The 17,966-nt window shown below is 41.8% G+C and overlaps 1 pseudogene; it reads right to left on the bottom strand.

The window, feature by feature from the left end:
* The window catches only part of LOC132087020 (serine/threonine-protein kinase PAK 1-like), a 353,184-nt pseudogene that overhangs the window by 56,163 nt on the left and 279,055 nt on the right, over positions 1–17,966 (bottom strand).

Below are 17,966 nucleotides of genomic sequence, written 5' to 3'. Positions count from 1 at the left end.
CTTATTTATATATTTTCTAAACTATTCAATTAAAATTACTGCTACCTAAATATTGTTTGGTTTTTTTGTTTTTTTGATGGGATAATTGGGCAAATATAACAATTATTAAGCTTAGAAGTTCCTAATATCTTGCTAGAGATACTTTTCTGTAGCTTAGGGAGTCATTCCAGCCAAGCGTTAATACACTGGTGGGTCAGTATCAATCAAATTAGAATGAGGAGCCCAATTCAGCTCCACGGAGCAGCCTCTGGACTGACTGACAGAAGTTCCCAGGCAATGGGAGCTCTCCTAAGATACAGACATTGCATTGGTTCAGTGTCTGGGGGCACAGAGATAGACCAATGAGATGTCTCGGCCTGGGAGTTTTGACTGGGCTAAATGGACTGTGGGTGCTGAAGGCAATAAACGAAGCTGTTTGCTGATGACCAAAGGGAGTTCTGTTTTGTGTTACATCTCAGACATATGAATGTCCTGCATTCTACAGTAATAGACACAAACCATTGTTCTATTTGTCCTTACTTTTCTACTACTTATATAAATTTTCTGCTGACAAATCTACCGCTTAGCTCTAACCAAAGTTCTGCTTTCTCTGAGGTCTGCCTTTTGCAGCTGTCCCAGAACCCTCTGATTTCACATATTCCCACAATTCCCCCTCACGGTTTGGCTAAATAGAAGCCTTTGTAACCGTGTTGTTTATTAACTACCTTGCATTTCATAGCTTTACTGTAGTATACCTGCTTGTTACTTGCATAAAGCATCCTTCTTGCTCGCATTCAGCCTTGCTATATTCCAAGACAGCAATTTTAATGCTGTGAAAGTCCAGTCAGTTCAAAGGACAAAAGTCATGTCTGATAGCAATTACAAGTGATTGTTCCAAACAAGTCTCGCCTGTTCTAAGGTCTTAATTCAAAACCTTCCTCCATGTCCATACCTTCATCCACCATCTGTGTGAGATTTTGGGAATTCTGTGTGAATCCATTTCCTGCCTCTCTCTCTTGTGTGATAAAAACTTCTTAGATTGTTTTGTCCATCATTTGTCACACACACCGACGTATGCAAGGTATTACTACCAGTATCACTGCCAAAACACCCAACATATGGAGACCTATTCTACAAGGTCCCCTTAGCCAAGGTGCACACCTCCATCCTTGGAACAAATCATCTAACCAAGAGCCACCATCTTCTTTAATTGGAGCTGTGAAATCTTTCAGCTTTTCTATGCTTTTCTGGATGGATTCAGAGTGATCAGACGGGTTCATACAACACAATCCTTCAAATTCCTCACAACCATGTCCTTGTGCCAGTAAAAGAAAATCAATTGCTGCTCTATTTGGACGGGCAGCATGTCTAACACTATTAACATCGGTCAACATGTCACTGATTGCAGTGGATGTGCCATTAGTTTGTTTATTCAGCCAACATGCAACCCGATCTAATTGTTTCAATGCCATTGCTGAAGGCAGCCGGGGTAAAAACAAACCTGCGGAAACCCTTTTTGCAGCCTTCCAAGGCGTGAAATCACTTCTACAGTTTTCACAATAATGACGAGCAGATCTTGTTCCCCTTTGTTTCTTCTTAATGACCGCTTTGGCAGTAGGCGCAATTACAGTGAGCATCCCATTGCTACATGGGCCACCTTCATGGGATGCCCTGCCAGGGCCTATCTACACAGGTGAACCAACATCCTTTTGGTAACTGTTGTGGATATTGGTCAGCTTTAGAAAGCAACTCTCAACATTCTTAATAATTACACCAAAACCTTGAGTTTCTGTATGCAAAACAATGGAGAGTAACATTGTGCTTTGGAGGATCACTTTCTCACTAATCATTAGCTGTAAATGTAAGGCAAAAATCCATTGTTAAAGGACCAAGGATTTCTAATTCTTGGGGTGCGGGTTCTGCTTTGGGAAGTTCTTTTTCCCAAATGTTACAATCCTATACAGAGCTCCTGCCATTGTCAATTTCACCAGGCTTACTATTGAATTGCTTTTTGACCAAGGGCAAATTCTTTACTGGCACACTGACTAGTCAGGTTGAGAAAGGCTTTTCTGTTCCGAATTAGACAAACACATGGTATGCGAGCCTGCTGCCTTGGCTAAGGTTACCCAGACATTTGGTTTTGGTTGTTCCACAGACAAATCAACACTACAAATTGACTAAAACACTGCACTAGAAGAAGCAATCAGTACTGACATCGTAGTAACATTTGATTTTGCAGCATCCTTTTTATAAGTTAATTGTTGGCTTAAGCTCCTCCCATATCCTTCTCAATTCAAAAACATGACTTTTGACCTTTAATAAAAATGAACCAAACAAAACCACCTACGCTTTCTCCACTAGAGCTCTATGAAACCAAAAAGTGACACATTTATAAACCACATAAAATCAGAGTTTGCAGGTTCCACCGATGCACAAGGAACGTCAGGTGTGACCCGTGATCCCTCTGTTTGGCTCACACCTGTGTACTTGCTTCTACGTCTTGAACTCGTCGAGTGTCCTGGGGTGCGTGTGGTAGATAGGGAAAAGTTGTTGCGGAAGATCACGCGATGTCACGGAAAGCCAGAACACTTTGTTCCTCTAAGATAAGAGATTACCCTAGGAATGTGGCTCCACTAACAGTACTGCCAGGAACTTTCCATTCCTTACCCAGTACTTTTCCATTCCCTACTAACCATAGATAAAAAGGACAAACCCCCTTTTGACGTAGAGACCCCTTAGACTATAAGGCCCCATGAGAAGAAGTAATAAACGCCTTTTGACCGTCCACCATATTGGTGTCTGCGTGTGTCATTGGCCCGAGTGGCCCTGGAGAGTGGGCCGCCGTGCTGATCCTTAGAACCAGGTCGCCTGCCTTGATCCAGAAGGCAAAAGGTGCGATATGGTTTGACGTTTTTTGCTGGGACCCACTTAATTCCTGCACCTGTAGAGACAGAAGCAAACCCTTTGTCCAAAGTGATTAATCAGAAAGGACCTTCAATTGGTCCTGTCCCAGGGTATCTAATTAAAACAGAGGGATTTTCTTTCACTTTTGCCTGTGTGTTATTGTAAAAATGCCTAGAAATCGGTGGATCAGGTTCTGCAACAGAGCTGTTGAAGAAATTAAAACATGGAAATCTTTGTTTAACCTCATCTGTGGTGTGACCTCGACTCCCCCCTCTCTTGATCAAGAATGCGTTTTAATGTCTGATGTGTCCTCTCAGCAAATGCTTGGTTGTGGGAGAATGTGGAATACCAAGGATATGACGAACACCCCAATCTTTAAAAATGTGGCCAATTTTTGAGATATATATGCGGGATCATTGTCAGTTTTTTTCTTCTTGGGGCACACCCAGTGAAGCAAAAACTCTGCTAAAAATGTTGACAGGCATGATTACCTGCTTCCCCTGTGTGAAGAGAAGCAAAAACTCCACCAGAGAATGTGTCCACTGAAACATGAGTATTGGTAAATTTACCAAAGGAAGGCTATTTATTTAGTGACATCCATTTGCCATAAGTGCAGGCTTTGCAAACCCCGTGGGTTGAACAACTCTTTCTAGAAACAGGAGGCTGCACAAGCTGACAGTCAGGGCAAGTACTAATGATAGCTTTAGCTTGACTTTTGGAAATTTGAAACATTTGCACAAGTGCTTGTGCATTTTGGTGAAAAAAGGCGTGACTCAGTTTTGCTTGTTCCAAAATGTTTGGCAAAGTGTTGGAAATAAGCACTGTCAGTTTGTCCGCTCTCGCGTTTCCTTCCACTAAAAATCTAGGAAGCGAAGAATGAGCCCTGATGTGAGAAGCAAACTGTGGATTAGCTGGTTATTGTAAAGTTGTAAAAAGCCGTGAAAGCCAATGATATCAACTGTCATTACTAGGATTCTTTAGAACTGATCCTTCTATTCTTTTAACCACATTAGCAACAAACGCAGAATGTGTGAATAAATTAAAAGGTTGTGGGAAGAACTGAGAAGCCTGAACCACAGCAGCAAGCTCAACAATCTGAGGAGATCGCTCTACTATTTGAATATCTGATTCCCAAGTTTTAGTTGGGAACTTGGTTTGGTTCAACCAAGTAATGACTGATTTGTGACCTCTGCCAGATTCCATCAGTGAAGAGAGTTATTGTGTTTAAAGGTTCTTTACTTAACAAAGGTTTCTCTCTAAAACTCAATTTTGCTGCAATAATTTGTGAGCCGGGTAATGAAGAGAAGCAATATCTGCAAAATTAAATAATTCTCGTTGCAAATCATCAGAATTTGCAGAATTTTGCATTGCCCAATCAAGATAGCTTTTTCAGTGGTAAATAGAGAACTGCAAATTCTTCACCTGCTAAACTTAATAACCTTGTTCTGGCCTTAATCAGAATTTGTGTTATCCTCTCTAAGACTGTGAAAATAGTCTTTGGAAACCTTGAGGGAAGAAAACCCCATTCTATTATCAACAAAGGATCTCTCTCAGAAGGGTCTGATTGAAAAATGACAGAACAAAGTTGCATCTTTCCTCCTAAAATTGCAGAAAAGAATGGCTTTTCTGGAATACAGCAATGAGCTTGTTGTCTTTGGAGAGCCTCCATGACCTTGTCATGCGCTGCACAAGCTTCAGGTATTAGAGTTCAGGAGAGTCGATGGCGCAGCTTCCTCTCAACAAATTAAAACATGGACCCAATTCATCGTTGCTGATTGCCAAAACAGGTCTGACCCAATTGATTTCTCTTCTAGAAGCTGTTGTAAGTCTTGCAGGGTGTTGACACTGGTCCGGAGCTGTATCTTCTGCAGTGTAATTGCTTTTTCAGTCATCTTCCATCCCAGATACTTCCAAGGTGGAACTTCTTGAATTTTGGCTATGGAAATTTTAAGTCCAGCATTTTGGATTTCAGTAACAACACTAGGACAAGCTTGCTCCATCTCTGGCTTTGTTGGAGCTGCGATGAGCAAATCATCCCTGTAGTGTGAAATCACGGATCTTGGATACTTCTGTTGAACTGGAGACAAAACTTGTGTGAAAAAATATTGTCAAATTATAGGCGAATTCTTCATTTATAGAGGCAATGTTTTCCAGTGCTATCTCTGCATGGGTTCTCTTTGATTGATGACTAGAACTGAAAAGGCAAATCTTGGAGCATCATTGGGATGAAGTGGGAGGTGGAAAAAACAATCCTTTAAATGAATGACAATGAGAGGCCAGTGTTTTGGGATCATTGATAAAGAAGGAAGTCCAGGTTGAAGAGGTCTCATGTCTTCAGTCACTACATTGATCTTCATGTCATGAAACAACCTCCAGGAGTCCAATGTCTTCCTGTGGATGACGAATACTGGTGAATTTCAGGGACTCTTTGTGGGTGTGATGTGACTTTCTTGTAATTGCTCCTTTACCAATCATTTAAGGCTATTTATTATTTTCTCTGTTAAAGGCCATTGATCAATCCATATAGGAGGATCAGTTTTCCAGTTCAGCTTTCAAGTGGCAGGTTTTGACGTGGTTTACATCGCAGGCCCACCTCCAGTTCTGTTCCACATTGGGACAGGACGTCTCTCCCCCAGACAGTGAGAAGCTTCTGAACAAGGAAAGGACGCACTATTGCTGTCTTTCCTTCAGGACCTGTAATGTTAATCATGGATGCACTTTGCAAACACACGGCAGCATCTCCAGTCCCTGTTAGGGAACCTGCACAAGCTACTAAATCCCAATCTCTGGGACAAAACATGTGAGAGATTACAGTGACATCTGCACCAGTATCCGGCATGCCTGTAATGTAAATTGCTTTACTACAGTGAGTCCGGCAGCAAGTCAATTTTGCTTGCTTGCAGTCCAAGAATTGCATCCAAAAGACCTCAGGACCTTAGCTTCCAAATGGCACTTTGGACAGTATTGAATTCTCTGGAAAGTTGTTTTGCTTGGCTGTACTCATGGGTAGAAGAAATGCAATACCTATAGGTGGTTTTGGTGGAGTCGCTATAGGAACGTTATATGCAAGATTTAAATATATTGGTTTATTGTTAAAATCTATTGAAACAACCGCTGGAAGGACTGCAAGTCTGAAAATTTTGGTGCTAGCTCTGCCTAGAATCAAAAGCTCTTGTCTTTGCTGAAAAAACCTGATAATTCCAGTAGAAATACTTTCATACCAGAAATTATTTCAAAGGTGTATCAATTTTTGAGGGGGCCAATTCAAACCTGGTATGTGAGGGTATTGACCTGGGACCATTTGAGGGATGGTTGACTGAGGGATAAATGACTGAGGTACCAATGCCATTTGACTGGGTACTTGACTGTAAGGAGGTCACTACTTGTGTCCAGGTGTGGTGATAATCCGCGCTCTTTTTCCAGTTTAACGACAAAGCTTTGCCATCGATGTCCTATTGAGAACGACAGTACTTAGCAAGATGCTTCCCTTTGCTACACTGAGGGCAAATAGAATGTGGTTTAGGTTTGATTGTTGTTGTAGGACAATCTCTTTTCATGTGTCCTGCTTTACCACAAGCAAAGCCACAAGCCTTTTTATCAGAGTCCAACTGTACAGTACCAACAGATTTTTAGAAAATGTTTCTTTGTGCTTCAAGGGCCTTTTCAAGCATTTCCATTTTTTGTCCCAAATTTTCTCCCAAAGCCTTTCCCAAATTATCTCCCATTGGATTCCTAACTTTTCTTAAGAATCTGCAATCAGCTTTCCAAAAGCACTGATTTGCACATTAGCAAGATATTTTGAAGAGATGAGCTTACTGCAAGCTGTTAGCATCTCTGTTACACTTGGAGGCTGATCAGGTAAAGTTATAATAGTTTTTTTTAGATTCTTCCTATAAGTTTTTTGATCTCATGGTGAGAAGGAATTATGTATTGTGCATTCACATTGTTATGAGCATATCTTACAGGTAAGGCAAGGAAGTGTTTATTTGAATCCAAACTTTTTCTAAATTTTGAATAATATTTGAATAATATCTAAGACCACTTAGGTAGTTGCAATGGAAGGTCTACTGTCAATTTAGACCGTGTTTTTTTTCCTTTTCATCACTCCTGTATCTGATCCAGAAGAACAGGTAGTGTTGTCACAGTAATCAGCTGTTCCATGAACCCTGCCAAAAAGCTCCAAGTTCCAAGGTTTGTTTTTACCCTAGCTGGCTTCAGCAATGGCATTGAAACAATTAGATAGGTTTGGATATTGGCTGAGTAAACAAACTAATGGCACATCCACAGCAATCAGTGACATGTTGACCGATGTTAATAATGTTAGACATTCTACCCTTCCAAATAGAGCAGCAATTGATTTTTTTTAACTGGCACAAGGACAAGGTTGTGAGGAATTTGAAGGATTGTGTTGCATGAACCTGTCTGATCACTCTGAATCCATCCTCAAAAGCACACAAAAACTGAAATTAAAGAAGATGGTGGGTCCTGGTCGGATAATTTGTCCTAAGAATGGAGCTTTGCACCTTGGCTAAGGGAACTTTGCAAAATCGGTCTCAGTGTATTGGGTGTTTTGGTAGTGATATTAATAGTAATACCTTGCATCCTTCAGTGTGTGCAACGAGAGATGAACAAAACTGTCCAAGAAGTTTTTATTGCAAAAGACAGCGAGGTAGGAAATGTATGCACAGACAGTGCTCAAAATGTCACGGAGATGGTGGATGAAGGTATAGAAATGGAGGAATGTTTTGAGTTAAGACCCTGGAATCAACAAGAGATTTTTGAACAATGACTTGTAACTATTGTCAAGCATAATTTATGGCCTTTCCACTGACTGGACCTTCACAGCATTTAATTGCTGTGTTGTAATTTAGCAATTTAATGCTTAGTGCCAACAAAAACATGCTTTAGGCAGATAAGAAACAAAAATATTATAGTAAGGCCACAAAACGCAAGTAATAAATGACACAATTGGTAAGGTTTCTTTTTGGGTGAAGAGAGAGGGGGAATTGAGGGAATCCATAAAATTAGAGGGTTTTGGGAAAGCTTCAAAAGGCAGGCCTCAGACACAGCAGAATTGCGAGTAGAGCTAAAGCAACAGTCATGAGATAGGTCAGCAGAAAAAATTATTTAAACTGTAGAAAAAGCAAGGGCAAGTCGAACAATAAGCCTGTGTATTAATGCTTGTCTGAATAGCTCTCTAAGCTGCACAAAGTTTATCTAGCAAGATATTAGGAAGGTTGACGTTTAATAGTGGAGCTCTGTGCATTGTGTTTTAAGGCTTACAAACAGGTACTGTATTTGAAATAAGCAAGCATTGTTTTAACCAAAGCTACGTGTGCTTATGGTGATTGGATAGAACTAGTGTCAATATGTTTTGCTTAGTGTGATTTGTTAAGAAGATTATATAGTAAGTTGTAACCTTCTGATTTTTGGCCTGCTGCCTGGATTGTGAGCTGCTAGCATCTTCCCATTATCATAATCATGTAATTAGACTGATGCTGAAAAATAAACAGCTCTAGGCACTTTCCATAGCAGCCCTGTCTTGTTTGAAGTCTGTAAATAGCCCCCGGGCGGCGTCACTTGGCAGTAGTGTTGCCGCAGCAACTTTCCTGGGAACCCTGCTAGGAAGGGCTGGGGAGGAGAGCTCCAAGTTCTTGGTGACAGGAAGAAAGCCAGAGCCTGCTAACTCACATCTGGATTCACTAAATTGGATCTTTTTAGATTCATACAAATCGGGCTGCTCTCCAGCTGTAGACCCCGACTTTGTGATGCTTTCCAATGGACTGTGAGAGGTTCCACACTGTATCCCTGCCCGCAGGCATACAGCTGGAAAACTCTCAGGTCCAAGAGCAATCTCAGCATGCCTTCCCCCATGAGCCCAGCAGCCAATGAGACAGGCTTCAAGGCTTCTGAATGAACTGTCTGTGCCTCCACAGCAACTTTCCTGAGCTCTCCCACCTCCACCCCATCCACCTCTCTGGGCAGAGCCATCCCTGCCCTGCTCAAGCCCTGGCTGCCCCCCGCCACCTCTGTCCTCTCCCCTGCCCGCTCCCCTGCAGGCAGAGCCAAATCCAAAGCCCCCCCACCCGCTGTAACCGGAGGCTTGGGAGCCAAAAGTGGTGAAAATCCCGGAATGTTTTGGCAGAGAAATCTGTATGAAAAGAGTCCTCAGAGCTCCAAAGCCAACTGCCAGCCTGAGCCTGATCCGAGGGGGTGACTTCCTGGGAAGGGCAAGCAGTGACAGGAGCGACCCTGCAGCCCCTCGGCCAGGCAGAGCGGGTCCAGAGCCCCCCCTTGGCTGACCACACCTGCACAACTTCAGAATAAGATCCGGCCGCATCTTTTTCAGAAGAGCAGCAGAGCACAGAAACAGCAGCTCCTCTTTTGCAAAGCCTCCCCAAACATTAATCTCCTACCAATTTGATTGGCTGGGACCAATTTGATTCCCAGCCTCCCTACAACATGTCCCATGACCACTCAATCTCTTGGAATGCAAGAAAAATCCCAAACACTCTCTGGGAATTCTGGGGTTGGATGATTTCCCGGAGGAGTTGGGGCAATGCCTGGTTGCAGCGTCAATGACTCAGGGAATCCTGGAAAAAGCAGAGAACACAACCAAAGCTGGAAGCTGATCTGATTCCCCTTTTCCGGGCTTCAGGGTGCTGTCCACACTGCCTGGAGAAACCCTGGACATGCCAGGACACCCTGAATAAAATCCGAGATCCCCCCAGAGAAGGATGAAGGTCCAGCACCACTCAGAATTAAAGTCTCAGAGCCAGGTGTTCTGTTCTGATGTTTGAGAAAGTCTCTGTTACAATCATTCTGAACAAAGCTCTCCATTAAAGCTCTGGAGACAGGCATAAGTTTGACCAAAGACTCTTCCTTTTTGAGAGAGACTAGATTGTGAATTTTCCACTTTATCTGGTCCCAGAAATCAATGCTAAAATCAGACTTCAAGTCTGTATTTTGAGTATTCACTTTTACCCAGATTAATTATCTTTTAGTTCACATTTTGACATGTCCGAATGTCCTTGACCCTGTAAAATTGCCTCAAGCTATTAAACGACATCCCATTCTGGTTTAGAGAGATGGTTTCCCATCTCGTTGCCCCCGGAGTTGCTACTTATTACTGACAGGGGTATCAGCTACAGGCGGCGAAGGGGACGATCCATTCCTCCGTTTAACAGCCTGGGCCTCTGGCAATGGCACTGTCCATGGCCTTCTTTTTATTTTTATATTCCTCTAGCCTAGAAATCCTCCTCACTGAGGAGCAGCTTTCCCAAAACCCTCTGATTTAAAGGATTTCTACAATACACCACATAATATATATTTTAATATATGTACTGTAATAAATAGAATCTATGAAATGTATCCCTGATCTTTTTCTCAGCCAGCAGGCCTTTGCAGCGAATTCTGAGCACACATGGGGCTCTGCTGTCAGCCCAAATCTGCGCTTCCCTTGCCCAGCCTGAGTGCAGGTGGGGCACGTGCTGGGCATGGCTGGAGATTTGCATGGCCAAATCCTCCAGCATTTACATCTGCCCATGGCTTTGGGTAGCACAAATTACAACACATCCATCTCACTTGACAAATGGCATTTCTTACCAGCGCTGACCATTTCTTACACCAGCGCTGACAAAACAGAACTATACAGATCTTTGTTAAATTTTTAAAAAGTAATTTATGTATTTGTTACAACACACTATTTAAAAAGATACAAATAACAACTTCTGGTAACAAAAATTAATTTATTGCAAACCTCTAAAAACACTCATTATACACAGGGATCAAGGGAAAATTAACAACTTAATTTATTGCATATTATGGCAAACATACAGCCCATATACAAATACGAAAATATCACTATTTGCCTGTAATACCAAGTACTCTACAAATAGAATTCCACCACTATACCACTCCAGACACATTTAAATAGAACTGAATACATAAATAACCACTACAATATACAGATGTGAATACAGAATAAATGTTACCTATTACATTCAAGAAGCAGATACATAAAACAAACCTATCTATAAATAGACAAACAGCAGTACCAACCTAAATATCTGTACAACTGCATCAATACAAATATACAGCAATATATCTGGATGTATATGTAAATATTATATATATAGAAATACATCAATGCACATCTAAAAAAATATAAAAATACATATATACCAAAACAAATACCAATATAGCTATTTAAAAAGACCAAAACTACATCAATACATCAATAGAAATAGATACCTACACAACCGTATACATACGGAAATCTAAACACAGATATTACAATACACATAAGAAACTGGATACATATACACACAAAGATGTGACTGAAAACCTGTATCTATACAGGTACCTATACGTACATAGATACACAGTACATTCATAAATCTGATACCATATGTACAGAAATAGGCCTGAACAAATAGCTGGCTACTTATGTACAAATCCATATAATAATCCCTGTTCACATGCAAGTCCGTGTATCTTTAAACAGAGCTCCAAGCAGAGGGATCCCAGCTGCCCCATCTTCAAAGCCTCTCCCTCGGGCTCCTCCTCCCGTGCAGAGCAGCTCTCCTGGACAGCGACAGCAGATGGGGCATCTGGCAAGCAAAGGGAACACTGAGTGAGTATGGGGACGTTTCCCTTGGCAGCAGCTGCACTTCCATCAGGGAAGAGGAAATGTCAGAGCCTCCCCAGGAGGGTCAGAAGGAAAAGCAGCCGAGCGGGCCGGGCTGTGGTGAGCTGTTCACTTCTTTCAGGCATCCCAGTTGCTCTGAGGGAACTCCCTCATGTCACCTTACTGAACCACCTCTGCATTTACCAAGACTGTGGCTCCCAAATCAATCAGTATTTGTCGACGGAAGGAGACCCAGACATCCGTTTGATCATCACAGGCCCAATTTTATTGATCAGTACGGCGGGTTAAATACAGTTAATAATGAGCTTCATACATATTGCAAAAGTTGAGCTCAGGATTGGTCAGTTACATATCAGCACCTACGCCTACTTCTGCATTCCTATGGTTCTACTTTTGATACTTTTCACATATTCTCAGGATATATTCAGGAATATCTCTACTCCCTCTCCTCATGTTGCAGCAAGGTCACTGCTGACCTTTCCTTTTAGCTTGCTGACTGCTGGCTTTTCTCTTTCAGTTTAACCAGCAGCATTATTTCAGCGTGGCCTTTCTCAGCTAACCAATTATTAATAAATCTCTCCACATTTCCCCCGTTTTCTTCTTGCGCAAGGAGATTAGTTTGCCATGTTTTTGCTATTGTACGGCTGACCATGTTTTGAATACAATTAAAGATACAAGGCAAAATAAGCAAAAACAGTAAGATTACACCCAGCAGGCCTATAGCATAGATCACAAGGTTCCTCAGCCACGGTCCAAGTCCTAAGCCTTTAAGCCATTCGTCAATTCCTAAACCGTCTTCTTCCTTAAGTTTGTGAAGTCCCTGTTGCAATTCTTTTATCTTTGTGTGAATGGACACCGAATGATCAGACAGATTCATGCAACACATTCCCTCAAACTCTTCACATCCATGCCCTTGTGCTAAGAGCAAAAAATCTACAGCAGCTCTATTCTGCAAAACAGCATGGTTAACACTTTGCACATCTGCAGTTAACATGTCTAGAATTTGTGATGTCTTGTTCAGCTCATCCCTTGCCCAGCATCCTAATTGTTTTGCTAAATTCATAGCTTTATTGGCAGATCCTCCTGGCAAGATAGTTGAAACCACCACCTGTTTGAATGTGCCCCAAAACCGTGGATCTCCTATCTTGCTGCAGTCTAAGTCATGTATGCTACGTTTTTTCCTGTTTGAATTTTGACTCAACTGCATTAGCAAGGACACATTAGGGTGAAACAGTGACAATTTTCCCAAATAACAGGGTCCACCCTGTGGTTTAGCTGGTATACCATTCCACGCCCTGTCTCCACAAGTCAAAAATATTCCTGTGGGTAATTTCATTGGTGCTGTGATATTTGTGCTGTTACATTGACTGTAATGCTGTGGAGAGAATTCACTCACATTCAGGGATGAATCTTGGGTGGCCCATGTTTCTTTAGGTTGGTTTAAATTCTGAGCACCCAAAAGTCTGAAGCTAAACCATCCACCAGCTGTAGTGTTAGATACGCTGGCATTTGTACTTCCAAAAAGATCCAATTCCTCAGGAGGAGAATGCAAAGAGGTGTTAAGTGATTGGATTAGTAAGCATTGACGATAGCCATCACTCTGACCTGCAGTATACCCTTGTTGCACTGGCAATGTGATGTTTGACATGTTAGACATACATAAGGTTTGATTGTTTATCAAACTGCAAAATTCTCCAGGAGACCACACCGGAAGTCCCACCAGGCATGTTCGAAATGGGTTAGTGACTCCTCCAAGACTAAGACAAAGTGATGATTGGTTAGTTTGATTAGCAAGTGTCACCCATAAATTTTCCCTTGGTTGACTAAAGTGTGTTATTCCTACTGCTTCACTTGCTACAGCATTGAGCAGTATAACAAGAACAAACCTCATTTTTCTTTTTGCTTGCTTTGCTTCTCTTTTCCTTCCTTCTGCTTGCTTTGTTTTTCCTTTCTTCGCTGTCTTTTCCCTGGTTTGTTAGATTGTCTATTGTAAGGCTGAGTTAATTTTTGAATATACTGATCTAATTCTAAATCAGCATCCTTGCTCACAGGTATAGTATGAGGTAAGTTTGAAGGCAAATCAGCTTTACAGCGAGCTTCTACGATGCGTGAGGCTTTATTAATTTCAAATATTCTAAGGTTTTCCTGTAACTTCCACCTAAGATATGCTATAATCACTTGTTCTGCACTCTCAAAGAGCTGTAATCCTGTCCGTCCTGGCAGGCCAGTACTTTGTTCAAGAGCTCTAACCCAGAAATAATTTCGAATCTACCTTCCAGAACAAGGGTTACACCATAAATAATCTACTGACCTCTGTGAATACCAATAAACCTGATTACAATCTGCACAATGCAAAGCTACCCATGCATAGCATTTATCATTATCCCTTTTGCAAACATAACAAGGAAGTGAATATAAGTAAGGACCAGTATGAAATTGTGGTTCTTCAATCCAAAGCAACCAATTCAATGGTGGTGATCGCAAAGCCTCTTCTGCCTTTTTACTATATGAGGCTAACAGCTCAAGGTCTCTCTTTAACACAAGACGTATCTTATTTCGTAATCGTAGTTCTTGTTCGTTATCCTCCTCAACAACTATATCTTCCCGAGGGTCCCACAACTGTAAAAGTGTTCTAATCATAGAAAATTAATTAGCAATCACTGATACCCTTATTCAAATGAGACCCTTCCCCTTTTGCCTTCTTTTTCTTATCTGTCTTTAATCTTGCTGCTCCTGATTTCACTGGTCCTGCCACTTGCAAACTCAATTTTTGCAATTTGTCAATGCAGCAATCTAATGCTCTATCAGGATCCCCTTTGAAGGGTCCTACAATTGAATGCTGTGTTAAAGGCACTAATTTCCTACACCTTATAGAAACTATACGTGATTTACTTTGAACCTTAATTCTATTTACAATACATTGTACTTCCCATCCATAATAAGCAAGAATTTTCTGTTCAGGAGACTCATAAAGATTTAAAGCTATATATGCATTTTGCCCTGTTTGTCTCCTTAATTCATCTTGCCAGCTTTTACCCCACGTGTGCTCATGTTCACAAGTATGACACCACAAATCCCACAATAGTGATTGTTCTATCCAAAAAGTTCTTTCACAACCCCCACAACATAGAGCTATCCAGGCAGCACAATGTGGATTGTGACAGTCAAGGCAATGTAGTTTCGCTGGATTCGTTAAATGAAAAGTTGATAATGAGTCAATAAAACCAATCAGCTCCTGGGCTGTCCGATAGTGATGTGTCAGTGCTCTGTCCAACGCTTCCGAGTACCCCTTCAATTGTAATAGTAGTGGTTGTAGGACTAGAAGCAGTTTCTTCCCCAGTCGCTCCCTGTCCTCCTCTGTGAGGCGATCCACCAGAGGCTGCATCAAAAACAGGTTTAGTCCACTTAGCAGGCACCCACAAAGGCCCTGTAGGTGAGGAAACACAAAGATACCCCCGACCCCAATATAATACTTTTGCAGGTTTTTCCCATAGTCCTGTACTTGGGTTCTTATACTTAACCCAGACCTCTGTTTCCTTAGTATTTTCCTGACCTGACCTCGGATAATGTTTCATTGCAGGGGGGGTATCATCTTCCCCAAAAATGCATAAATGGTTAATCACATACAAAACCTTAGCCAAACATGCTTGTGGATCTGCCAAATCTTGATGTTTTTCAATACACTGCTTAAGGGTACCGTTTGCTCTTTCCACTATTGCCTGTCCAGTAGGAGAGTGTGGAATACCTGTCACGTGCTTAACAGACCACTGATTCAAAAATTTCTGAACCCTAGCACTTACATAAGCTGGACCATTATCGGTTTTGATACTCTTTGGAACTCCCATAACAGCGAAACAACTTAACAGGTGTCTGATAACATGTGTAGCTTTGTCTCCTGCCTGAGCCGTAGCCCATATGTAATGACTATATGTATCTATGGTGACGTGCACATGCTTGACTTTACCAAATCTGGCTATGTGTGTAACATCCATTTGCCATTTCTCATTTATTTCTAAACCTCGAGGATTAACCCCGATGCCTAGACCTATCCCACCATTATGATAACTACATGTTGGACATGCTCTGACAATGGCCTTGGCTTCTGATAAACTCAGCTCAAAGTGTTTTGCTAAACCTCTTGCATTTTGATGATATCTACTATGTGCTTCTCTGGCCAATGTGTGCTTGTCAATAGGACAAGAATTATCAATGAGTAGGGTAACCAATTTATCTGCACGTTCATTCCCTTCTCCTAAACCTTCAGACCACTTATGGCTCCTAATATGAATCACAGAATATGCTGCATTTCTTTCTCGTAAAGCCTTCCTTAACTGTATCAGTAACTCATACAATCGTTTATTATTCACTTCCTTAATTGCTGCTTCCTCTATTCATTTGGCTACTCCTGCAACATACATAGAGTCTGTGACCACATTTAAAGGCTCCTGTAAGTTGGACACCGCCCATACTACTGCTAGCATTTCCAAAGTTTGTAAGCTATCTGCAGGGTCTGCTGTGAGGAGTTGATGCTTCCATTGTCCCTTTTCTTGCCAGGTAACAGCAGCACGCCTTGATTTCTTTCCTGCATCCGTAAAAGCTGTAATAGCTCCTTCTATGGGGCGTTCTTCTCTCAAAGGTCGAGTGATCCAGTTCCATTCTGTCATCCATTGCAAAACTCTAGGCACTAATTTACTAGTCTCTACTTTAGCAGGTGACATCAATAATGCTTCTTGTAAATTCTTTGAATTAATCAAGTACCAGTCCAAAGTTTCTTTTTCCATAGGCAATCTAATAGTAGCAGGTTCTCTACCATCCACTTCAAGAATTCTGAGACGCCCCTTTTTGATTAATGCAGCCAATTGTTCAATTTTTGAAGATATTGTTTTCTTATACTGTAGTGGTGGTGATAACCATTCCAACACCCGTATCTCCCCCGTTTTCTTTTGCAACTGAGAGAGAGCACCAAGCAAGTGGCAAGGGCTATTCCAGATAGTAAGGTCAATGGGGTGGTCGAGTTGTCGACGAGACACATACCCTTGCTGTACACAGTTACTAATTTGCTGCAAGGCAAGCTGATGCTCCTTTGTCAGGTGTACAGGAGTAGTAGGGTCCACGCCTCTTAACAAAGGCCGTAGGGCTTCTAGTAAATGATTTGGTATTCCCACAATAGGCTTCAGCCACTGTAAGTCTCCCTGCAACTTCTGTGCATCATGTAGAGTTTTAATGTCCAATTGTAATTCCAATTTTTGTGGTATTACTATTTGATCCATCAGAGTCCATCCCAAATATTTCCAGGGCTTTGTAGCCTGAATTTTCTCTGCAGCAATAACAAGCGAATATGCAAGGGCTTGTGGATAAACGTAGGTGTCCCTTTTGTATATTGTTCCTGTACCAATTCATGGGCATGCATAAGACTCTCCCCTTTTAGTGGCCATTGCTTAACCATCACCGGTGTATCCGTTTTCCAGGTGAGTGGAATGGGGAAAGTCCAAGCAATGGCAATTACCCCAAAGGGTGCTGATTAGTTAACACCACTCCCAATTGTGTTAAAATGTCCCTTCCAATTAAACAAGAAACTATAGGAGGCAGTTGAACAATTGAAAACACAGCAGATATTTGTTGATTCTCAATACACACAGACAAAGACAGCAATCTGCTTGCCAACGTAAATCCTCCCACTCCTGTGAGCATGTTTGATGGAGAAAATAGAGGCCAATGTTGTGGCCATGCTTCTGGAAAAATGATGCTGGTATCTGCTCCTGTATCCAATAATCCATAAAGGGTAATGCTTTGATGCCCATAAGTAATTTCAACCTTTTGCTTTGGTCTATTTTGTAAATCCACAGTTAAAAGTGTAACACCAGTAGAGCCAAAACCTTTTTCATCCCGTGTTTGTCCAGTAAATGATTGTATTCCTGATGTCATTTGTGACAGTGGTACCAATTGTGCAATGCATTGTCCCTTTGTAATTTTAATCGGAGGATAAAGGGTGTAAACCATGATTTGTATTTCCCCTGTAAAGTCTGCATTGATAACACCAGGCAAAACAAATAATCCCAATATAGTTGTAGAGGAACGTCCCAGCAATAATGCTCCACATGTTTGTCCATTTAATATAAGAGGGCCCTTTACTCCAGTGGGTATCCTCTCAGGCCGGTTCGTCATTAGTGTGACGTCTACTGCTGCTGTTAAGTCCAAGCCAGGGCTCCCTGCTGTTGCGGGTTGCAGACAGGAGGTAGCAGCGATGTTACGGCAGCAGCTGGTGTCTCCGATGTCACGGTGGCAACTTGTGTCTGTCCCTCATTGCCGCATCGGTAACACTTGATGAATGGTCTCGAGCCTCCTTACGTGACTGCCAGTGAGCCGCTTCGGAGAGGAGCAAGAGCAGCTAACACCTGATTTTGAGTAGACTATGCTTTCTTTTGTAACCCTA

This window comes from Ammospiza nelsoni, chromosome Z, assembly GCF_027579445.1.
Source record: "Ammospiza nelsoni isolate bAmmNel1 chromosome Z, bAmmNel1.pri, whole genome shotgun sequence".
Classification (NCBI taxonomy): domain Eukaryota; kingdom Metazoa; phylum Chordata; class Aves; order Passeriformes; family Passerellidae; genus Ammospiza; species Ammospiza nelsoni.
This window is presented reverse-complemented; position numbering and strand designations above follow the sequence as displayed.